Raw genomic sequence first — 11,633 nt, 5'->3', positions numbered from 1 at the left:
ACACTCTGTTGCTAAATTTTCAAAATTTTTTTCAGGTCTGTAAACAGCAAGCCAAAATATTTGCCATGAACTACCACATATATATAAGCAGTATTCCATGATGATTAATCATTAAATTAGACTATGTTTGTTCCTCATTTCTTCCAATACTCATAGGTACTATTCCATGAAGCCATAGAATGAGTTTAGGGTGTGAGGACAAAACGGTAATGTTGTAGGCTGCATTGTGTCCCTGTAAAAGTCATGTGTTGAAACCCTAACCTCTAATGCCTCAGAATGTAACTGTATTTGAAATAGGACTTTCAGATAAGTGATTAAGTTCAAATGAAGCCATTAAGGTGGACCTTAATCCAATGTGACTGGTGTCCTTATAAGAAGAGAAAATTTAGAAACACAAAAAAATATCAGGGATGCACATATAGAGGAAAGATCATTTGAATTCACAGTGAAAAGACTGTCACCTGGAAGCCAAGGAAAGAGGTCCCAGAAGAACATGAATCTGCCAATACATTGCTCTTGGGCTTCTAGCTTTCAGAACTATGAGAAAACAGATTTCTGTTATTGAAGACACCCAGTCTGTGGTATTTTGTTATGGTAGTCCTAGCAAACCAATACAAGTAGGAACAGGTATAATAGAAATCTGGACCTGCTGGTACCATTTGAACCTTTTCATACTGGTCATCTATTTAATACCTCCTTTTTGGAATTGAATCTTTGAGGTGCATATTCTATTTAATGGGTCAATGAAACAATTAACCCTTAGTTTAAAATTGGTTGTTCAGGTCAAATATTAATTTGGTGCAACTATAGTTATGGTTAGGTGATCAATATCAATTAAAATGCAAAATCAAGCCAAACTCATTTTCAAATAGAACAAAGTGTCAGGCCCCTGTATTTTACAATGTGTGTTTTTGTTATTGAAGTATTTTCTTAATATTGTGTTTGTGAATTTCATCCATGTTGATGTGGGCACCTATAGCTTGTTTATTTGTATTACTATGTAGTACTCCACTATATTAATAAACCATAGTTTATGTAGCAGTAGACAAGCATAGGTAGTTTCCAGTTTTAGTTTACTATGGAAAATGTTATTATGATCATTCTTATAAATGTCTTCTGATCCACTTGTGCATGCATTCAAGTTGGGTACATGCCTAGAAAGGGATTGCTGAGTTACAGAATGTAATAATTTTCAACTTTAGTAGATAAGCTAAACAATTTCCCAAAGCAAACACACCAATGTAAAAATCCTACCAGTGCATTGAGATTATTCTGGGGGATTCCCTTACTTCACTTCCCCTTCAATACTTGTTAACTGTCACTCTTCGAATTTTAGACATTCTGTGAGTTTATATTACTTTCTTCTTGTGGTTGTAATTGAGATTCCCCTAATTATTAATTAAATTGAACATCTGTTCATATGATTATTTGGTCACATGCATAACCTCTTTTATGAAATGCCTGTTCATTTCTCTGGCCAATCATATATGGAATTAAATTTAAATTTGATTTTTTCGTAATTGTTAGTTATGTGAGTCACAAAATCTTCTTTACCCTACAATTACTCTGTTCAGTCTCTTAATTTTAACATATCTACATTTATTAAGAGCACAAGTATATTATCGAGACATATGTATATAAATAACAGAAAAGTCAAGTTAGTTTAAAGTGAATATTACCGAATTGAAGCACACAGAGAGGGGGTGAGTGGGCATAGGGGATCAAGACTCATTAAAATATTTAAAATTATTTTAAGATTAATATATTGAAATCTTTCCTTCCAGAAAGAAAAAAGACAAAGGAGGGAAAGAAGGGAGGAAGGAAGGAAGGAAGGAAGGAAGGAAGGAAGGAAGGAAGGAAGGAAGGAAGGAGAAAAAGAAGGAAGAGAGGAATGAAGTAGGGAAGGAGAAGAGGGAGAGGGTGCTGAGATGAGGGGAAGGAGGAAAGGGGAAGGGAAAAAAAAGAAAAGAAAAGAAAGGAGAAGAGAGGAGGAAGGAGGGAAGCATAGTTCCTCCATAATGGCTCTAATAGTCTTCCAGTTACTCAAGCCCAAACCTTAGGAGGTCAACACTTCTCTTTATCTGTCACTTGTAATCATATGCAATTGCTCTACTTCCATATTTAATCCATATGTAATGGCTCTGCCTCCAAAACACCAGAAAATAGATCAATATGGATGAGTATAGTAAGAAAAAATGGTATTAAAAGAGTTCACAAAAATATACTTGGTCTGGTCTTATTGGCTCTCCTTTGTCATGGTACAAATTTAGAATGTATTCTAATTGGAAACAAATTATGGTGTATAAGAGTGCTTTAGATTTTTCACACAGGAAACATATTAGTTCACATGTTATCTTCTCAGGGAGACCATTCATGCACGTGCGCACACACACACACACACACACACAAGTGCAACACATTTACCTTCCAAAACAAACCCAGCTAGCACTTTCTATCATAGCTCTTTTACTGTCTATGCAGAACTCATTAAATGGTATTATTATGTTTGACTATATGCAAATTGTCCATTTCTATGAACAGATAGTTCCAGATCATTTTTATACCTGTGTTTCCAATACCCAGAAGGTCACTGACATAAAGTGAAAACTCAACACAAAATTGTAGAATTTATATTTGAACTGTCTGAAGCAATTATCTCTTAAGAATTAGATAAAAACAGGGCAGATCTAAATTATGACATTGATTTCTCTTAATTTTCACTAGTTACAAAAATTAAAAGTTGAGACACTTCATTACTTTGCATCTTTACTAAACTACATGTTTCAGTGACATGGCTAGCAGAAATAGATGTGTACAAAGAAACTTTCAGTAATTCTAGCTATCGTGAAGAGTAACTGAAACTGTGTAGGATAATACTCAAAGTTGAAAACATGAAGTACCATTTTAAAAATATTTTAACATAAACTTTTTGAGTGGTTGATTATGTGATGTAAAGTTTTAAATCAAACAAATGTAGTAACATTTCTAATAGCTGGACGTAAAGCCTATGGCCATGCTCCTAGTTATTGCATTATCTAAGAAATCTGTAAAGCACTAGTTTCATGAGAGTGAGCTATTACTTTAATTTTAGTCAACATCTGTGATTTTTGCATTAGAGAATAACCTGGCAATAAAAATATCAATGATGCATACCAAAGATGCTGGATTTCTTTTTTTTTTTTTAATTTTCTCACACGGCATATTTAAAATAAAGCAAGATGATTGCACTTTTATTAATGTGACAGACTGACAATGGGATGTTCATGGGTCTCATCTTTGGTTATGTTATTTCCAAGTACCCAATTATCTTTTACTGTATGTTGAATTGAAAGGCACCTCTTGTATTTAGAAGGAGAGAAACGAGACACGTTAACAGTGAATAAAGGATTCATCTAATGAATGTTAATATACCCCCTTCCAGTCTTTGAGTGTTTATAAAGTTAAGTGCTCCAAGAATAGATATTCATACCTCAGAGTAATAAGAAAGCTGTTTCATGGAGACAGAGATAGATAAAACAACTCACAGAGAATTATAAGTGACCTCACACTCATCTGATAATTCATTGATAATTCATTGTAATGCTTTTTTTTTCTTATTTTCTAGAATGGGCTAGATATCCTTGTTAAATGATCTCTCAGATTTAGTTAGATCATCATCACACTTAAGCTTTCCATGCTTTACTACGTATTACACATTTGCAAAATTTCATGTTAATCTGAGTTTCTGTAAAATTCAATACAAACTTTTATTATAGCACTTAGACCAACTTATACCATAGAATTAAATATTTTATATTCTCATCTTTTCTGTTATACTATGAAGTCTTTGGCCGTAGGAATGGTATTTATTCATATTCAAGAAAATAGACTCTAGTCTCTTGGAACAAGGATTTGGAACCAAATGATTTAGAGTTGAATTTTCAAAATATGAGTTACATGGTCTTAAATAAATGAGGTACCTTCTTTCTTCCTCTGTTTCCCATTTGTAAAAGGGAGTATTAGTTCTAAATTATTGAATTGAAGTAACAACTCAGTTAATATTCTACCTCTGTTTATTTATAACCTAAATTCTCCATAGAATGCCTGATATTTGGTTAAATGGTTATTTGTAACTTCATTACGGAAAGCCCATGCGAGCTTCAACCTTATAAAACCCCACTGTCTGACACAAATAGATGCTTGGCAATTATTTCTTCACTTAATGAAGACATCATCAAATGAATAGTGAAGGAATAGTATACTCTTTTTATCAAAGACGATTAGATTAAGAAAAATTAATTCATAGTATAATTTTCTAAATTAAGAGAGGAACTATTCAACCTTTAGAAGTGATGAATACCCACCATTTGCGTGGACATGGATGGAACTGGAAGGGATTACGTTAAGTGAAGTAAGTCAAGCAGAGAAAGACAATTATCATATGGTTTCACTCATATGTGGAATGTAAGCAATAGCATGGAGGACCATAGGGAAGGGAGGGGAGATCCAAAGCGGGAGAAATCAGAGAGGGAGATGAACCATGAGAAACTATGGTCCCCAAGAAACAATCTGGGGATTTCAGAGGGGAAGCAGGGGAGAGTGTTAACAGGATGATGGCTATAGAGGAGGGCACGTGATGTGATAAACACTGGGTGTTATACTTAATTAAAGAATCACTGAACACTACATCAAAAACTATGTACTATACAGTGGCTAACTGAACATAATAAATAAATAAATTAATTAATTAATAATAAATAAATGAAGAGAGGACTAATAACAAATCCTCCACATGGTTCACAACATTTTTCATATAAAATTTCATTTTGTTAGGAGAGGCTATGTGTGCTGAGCAGTGGCCCACATAATCTAAATTTGGGTTACCTAAATGAAATCTAACATTGTATTTTATACTTCATGAATTATTTATTTTTGAGTATTCATTTTATACTTGTGGAAACATAATTCATTAATGAAGAGCCACTTAATTGCTTCTAGGGATCACACAGATGCTGGAAAAATCTAAGATCCTTTCTCTAAGAAGCAAGGACTTTTCCAAGATTTTTTTCCCTTTCTTAGTACTTCTAATGCTCAGATGGTCAATAATCTGTGACATGGGTTCCCCTTTTTAGTACTTCTAATGCTCAGATGGTCAGTATTCTCAGGGACATGGGTCTCTGCTTGTGAGATTTAAGTCTCTATAATAAACTATTTGAAGACCAGATATGTGGAATTAGGACCAAGCCAAAGTAAGAATGACATTACTGGAAAGGACTAACAGGGGGGAAGGTAATCCAAGCATCTAAAATCATTGATAAAGGGACACAAAACCACATACTCATTTAGTATACATGTATTGAGCTCCACTTAAGCACCAGGCACTATTCTAGGTGTTGAAGATTGCTATAGAGAAAATGTACCACATACATATAAATGAGATGTCAAGAGCAAGGAGAGGAAATAGAGAGTCCTGGGGGTACCTCACTGAAAATCAACTTCTGAAGAGACATAAAGGAAGTGAGGTATAGTTAGGGGAGAGGATAGCATCTGGATATTAAAAGAAAGTTTTCGGGGGAAATGGTATGAGGTGACCATGAGGTGGTCAGGGTGCGAGGATGAACAATGAAGAGCTAGGAGCCCTGTCTGGTTGGAGTGGAGTGAATAAATGAAAGGCATTGGAAGATGGCATTAGAAAAATGATGGGAGGCAAATCCTGAAGGCCTTTCAGGACATCACTAGGATTTTGAATTTTATTGAATGAATTAAGAATTAGTTAAACAGTTCTGAATAGTGAAACGACATGAACTGACCCAAGTTTTAGCATAATAATTTGTCTTGCTTTGTTGAAACTAGACAGTACAAGGGAGGGAGAAGGCGATAACAGGCAATGAATAGGCTTGGAGAAGCAGATGTGCCTACCGAAATGATACCAGTGAGGATCAGGAAGTATTTGTCACACTGCAGGAGGCACCAATGGGACACCCCGTGAGAAAACCCTTAGCAAATGCAAGAAGGAGTATAGAACTCAGAACATTTACCAGTAATATTTATGTCCAAGCTTATAAATGAGATTGACATCTAGTTTTATTTTCCTTTTACTATTTCTATCAAGTTCATTTTAAGGATTATACCATTGTATAAAAAATGAATAAATTGTTTCTTCTTTCTTTCTATCCTTCTGCTATGGGAATATAAGATAGTGGTCAGCACTTACAGCATGGACACTGTTGTCAGGCAATGTTGAAGGGACCGCAGGAGCATCAGGTGTGGCTTCAAAGGAGTGAACGGAATAGTAGGTAAGTTTTGCTGGGTAAGATGGGGAGTGAACAAATCACAATCGGTCTTTTTGGTTAAGGTAAACACTTTTATTTTGAGTGACCTAAGACACTATTTGAGTGTACTTACCAGAGAAGAAATTTAAAATGATCTAACACTTTATTTATTTATTTATTTATTTATTTTTAAAGATCTTATTTATTTATTTGACAGAGAGACAGCCAGAGAGGGAACACAAGCAGGGGGAGTGGGAGAGGGAGAAGCAGGCTTCCTGCGGAGCAGGGAGCCCGATGCGGGGTTCGATCCCAGGACCCTGGGATCATGACCTGAGCTGAAGGCAGACGCTTAAAGACTAAGCCACCCAGGCGCCCCTAAAATGATCTAACATTTTATGAGACTCACCCTGGCTGCTGTTTTGAGACTAGGGAGGGTGTAGAGAGACATGAGCAGACAGAAAACCCTTGCAATAATCTTGATGGAATTTGGATCAAGCAATAGCAGAAGAAGTGGTGAAAATGTATATATACTATTGTAATTCGATTCCTTGATCTTCTGCCTTTCATTGTTTTTATACTTTTTTTCTCCTGTATTTTGCTAGGATAGTCTTTTTATTTTTCTATGATTCCTCTGGACATTTCAAGGATTAACATGCAACAAGTGAAATAGCATACATGGATTCCATATTTTAGAATACCGTAAATAATTCACTTGTAGTATTCTTCATCTGCCATTCCCTCTGTATTTTTGTTTTGGTACATTTTGTGAAACTGGTCTCTCTCTCTCTTTATATATATCCAATGCAGTTACATATGCCTAAGTTTTAAACATTCATTTATATATAAATATATATATGTGTCTATATGTATTACTGCTTATAATTTCAATGGTTTGTATCTTTTATGAAGGATACTTGCCTTCTGTTTTACAACCATAGATTTCATAATTAACTGATATTTTGTTATTTTTTTTTCACAATTTGTCATCTGCCCATTTAAATCACACTTTTTCTACTTCTGGAGTTATTTATTTTTACTTGTGTCTCTGTTGCCTACAGTAATATACCTTTTTAAATGCCTTTTAGGTAGATATTGAATGATTCCTTGAGTACTGCTCTGCAATGCTTAGTGAGGGGAGGCATCACCAACAATTGCGGTTAGTTTGGTTGTATCATGAGCCAGACTCCTTCCCGAGGGGTCTGGGATGAAAGACCTCCAGGTGTTCCTCATCACTGGACTCCCTGGCTGCCCCTAGAGAACTCCTGAGATCTTGCCAGATTAGGCTTCCTCTGGGAAGAGTGGCCCAGCTGTACCACCTCTGCCTCCAGCCTGATTGCACCATTCTCTGAACACACTCTGACGCTCAGTGGCCCCCATATTCTCCTTGCGCATCCCATCAGGACCACCCTTAGTCCCCACAATCACCAGAAGCCACATAGCTCACACCCTGTGAGCCCCTGTTTGCCTTTTCTGGAAACCCCACACTCTACCCTTCCTCCCCCACAAAAAAGAATACAATTTTAGTAATTTCACAAGAGAATGTCTATTTAAAGAAATATAACATTTTTGAATAAAAATATTTCATTATATTTTTTCTTCTCTTACCTTTTTTTCATTTTTTTCAGTTTCTAGTACCTAAAATTGAACATTTTCTTTTTTTAAAGATTTTATTTATTTATTTGAGAGAGAGAGAGAATGAGAGATAGAGAGCACGAGAGGGAAGAGGGTCAGAGGGAGAAGCAGACTCCCTGCTGAGCAGGGAGCCCGATGTGGGACTCGATCCCGGGACTCCAGGATCATGACCTGAGCCGAAGGCAGTCGCTTAACCAACTGAGCCACCCAGGCGCCCCAAAAATTGAGGATTTTCATGTTCTCTTCTTGAGTATCTCAATTGCTAAATGGTGAATTATATTCTTTATGGCTATATCATGTGTTCTGTGACAAAATAAGTGGCAACATTTAATTATTTTGAATTGTAAGTTGGTATGTCTAAACATTTTTAAATATACATGTCTTCTTAAAGGAAATGCAAAGGGGAAAATATTTAGACAGATGCTCTAGAGTTATATATTATGTATTTGACTCAGGGGGAGAGTACTAGGAAGCTTAATAATGCCAAAAATACTCCAGAATTTGGAGGAAGGTATAAAGTACATTAGGAGGTCCATGAATTCCTATATCTCTGCCAAATAATGTTTTATAGAAATAGGACCATAAGTTAATAGGTTGGGCTGGTACATGGTATACCTATCAGGTTACTTTTGTAAACCTGGAGTCATTTGGTAGATTTATTTGCATAACTGGGTTATTTTTCCCCCATGTATGTCTTATTATGTAACCCCTACTAAAGAAGCAAGAGATCCAGCAAACGCAGCAAGTGGAGGTGAGATGCCCATTTGTCAGATGTCATAATGTCAGACTTCTCTTGGGTCAACCTGGTCTCAGAGTACATGGTTATATCTAAAAACAGAGAAAGATAGAGAGGAGAGGAGATAGAGCTTACAAAGTGGTTAGGGAAATTGTAACAAATATGTTCATGATTTGAAAATAAATGGAATCTATGGAATCTAGACAAGAGAACAAGAGATAGTTCTCCTATGATGGTGGTAGTAAGACCAAAAAGGAGAAGAAAGATGCTGACACCTTGCAAACATGAGAGTCATCTAATGAAGATGTGCTTATGTCTGTATTGAGGAGGCAGAGGAAATGTTTATATACTAACATTGCCACTGTGAAAAAGTAAGGCAACCAGAAAAAGAGACTATTTTGAAAAATATAAAATAACTGGGCATTTTTAGTAATAAAATACCTTGATTTTTTAAAAAATCTACTATTACATATGTTCAGTTCTAAAAACAAAGTTTCAAAGACATGGTGGAGAAAAAGGTTACTGGGGGAGACTGTCATTTCTCTCTCTCCCTCTCATCTCTCTTTTTCTATTATTTGTGTGTGTCTGTGTGTGTGTGTGTGTGTGTGTGTGTGTGTGTGTGTATACATGGGGGAAGGTGTTTGAGTGGTGATAATATGGGGTAGTGGGAGTGATGGAGTATAAAGGATGGAGTGGAGGATCCATTTTATGTAGGTCACTTGGGAAAATCACTGTGATAAAGTGAAATTTGAACAGAGATCTGAAGGTAGTGAGGGAACAAGACATGAATATCAGGAGGAAAAACATACTGGATGTAATGAGCGAGAATTAAGGCCATGGTTTGGGAATGAATGTGCTTGATGAGTTTGATTAGCAGCAATGAGGACAGAATGGTTACACCAGAATGAATAAAAGCTTTAAAAGATGAGATCAGAGAGGAAATCTGGAAGCTGACCTTCTAAGTCTTTGACAGGTCTATGGTTACTATTCTACGTAAGATTGAAAACTATAGCAAGAGTTTAACAGAACACTAATATATTACTTATTTTTTAGCAAAGTCATTTTGCTTTTGATTTGATACTAGAGAAGCAAAGAGGGGCAACATCAGGAGATTATTGATTGCAATTGCCTAGGAGAGAAATCATGGTACTTTGGATCCGCTTGTACGAGACTGAGAATAATCAGAATCGGGATATAATTTAAGGATAGGAGAGAGGACTTTCTGAGAGGAGCTCTAAGATTTATTTAGAAGATTGGTTTTGCTCTTTCCTCATAAAGAAACAGTGAAAGGAAATAGGTTTGTAGAGAAAAATCAAGAGTGTTATTTAAAACATACCAAATGCGTGATGGGGATTATTAGGTAAAAATTGAAAACACATTTGGATGTAAGGGCCTGGAGTTCAGGAGAAGTTTTAGGTATGTCAACACAAATTACAAGTGTCCCAAAACTAAGAGGTAGTTAAAGCTGTGAAACTTAATAAGATCTTAATGCTATTTAGTTTTGGATGTATATTTTAATGGTCTTTGTTCACTGTAACTCACCTAGGTCTTCTTGTTTTATTCCCTTCTGGAAGTCCCCAGGCTCTTCCCATTTTATAAGTCATTTCTGTGGTATCCCAAAGCCTTCTCATGCTCATCATAATAAATAAATATATAATCCCACATACTAGAAAGTTGTTCTCACTCACTTTAAGGGGATTTTATTACGTAAAATGTTTTCAGTCCATAACATAATAGACAACTTCTCATCTGTCCCAACTACATAATATCTGTGTGATACTCTATGATATACATTAGCCATTTATTAATATATTCAATCATTTATAACATTGATATGGAATATACTTCTACTACAGACTGCTACACACATCTCTGTGTACATATATGTATACACACAAACTTATATTTGTATATGGATGTTTCATATTATTCATTTTTTCTGTTTGTTTTACAAGAAGGCTGTAACAGTTTACATTTCCACCATTGATCTATGAGATTATTCTCCTCATTTCCATCCATAGCAGTGGGTCTTGTTGGTCTTTTCATTTTTTTCTGATTACTCAATTGTATAGTTATAACCCATTGTTGCTCTAATTATGTATTTCCTTGACAACTAAAGAGATTTTACTTTCTTTGAATTATTATAATATCCAGGGAATTTCTCACATATATTATGCATGTTGGTTGACTGTCTCACTTGAATTTTTGTCTTTTGATCTCCTTTCATATGACTCAGTGTATTTTTCTCAGGTTCTACCTTGCTAAAATGGTCACTTCTCTAATGGTGGTCCCCTATTAGTTGGAACCTGTGAATATTCAAAGTTTACTCCAAGAGTATCTTTCAAAAATTTATTAGTGCAGAAGCTTTATTTCATCAGCATCCTGTGCAAGTGCATTTGTTTGTTTGTTTGTTTTATGAACCCCAAGAAGGCTGGGTATTTTTCTTGGAGCTATCATTCTACTCTGAGCATTGTCCTACAATGCTACTTTTCCCTCCCAGGTGATGGACAGAGAGCCAATAGAATAGTGATTTTCTAGTTTTCATAGCTATTACATATTACTCTGTATGTAACATCGTCCTGGACACAGGAGCTCAGGTGAAATACTCTGAACACATACATTTTTTACACCAAAAGGCAACACAGATTGATGATATAATCTTGAACTCTGTAAAAGACATGCACATATTTTGGTTCTAGGCTGTGTGCAATCTGATGGATGCACAGAAAACTTTCTGGTTTATGGGAGGAGCACAATACAACAGTAGAATCAATAATAGTAAAAATAACAAGTGAACTACAGAAACACCCATGGATAGAGCAAAATAATAACAGCTGACTAACCAAGGCAATTAGAAGAACACGGTTAGAAAGAGAAGGATCAATACCCCTGTATTATATGATGCTAAACACTTTGGACAACTTTCTGTTTTCCTCAGCAAGAGATGGAACTTAATGCACAGCAAGAAAATTTCTTCATGAAGGATGATGCTTCTCCTTGCTCTCATATGCTTC

Source organism: Callorhinus ursinus, unplaced genomic scaffold, assembly GCF_003265705.2.
Source record: "Callorhinus ursinus isolate GAN/ISIS: 27379988/994484 unplaced genomic scaffold, GSC_fseal_2.0 scaffold3, whole genome shotgun sequence".
Taxonomy (NCBI): Eukaryota; Metazoa; Chordata; class Mammalia; order Carnivora; family Otariidae; genus Callorhinus; species Callorhinus ursinus.
This window is presented reverse-complemented; position numbering follows the sequence as displayed.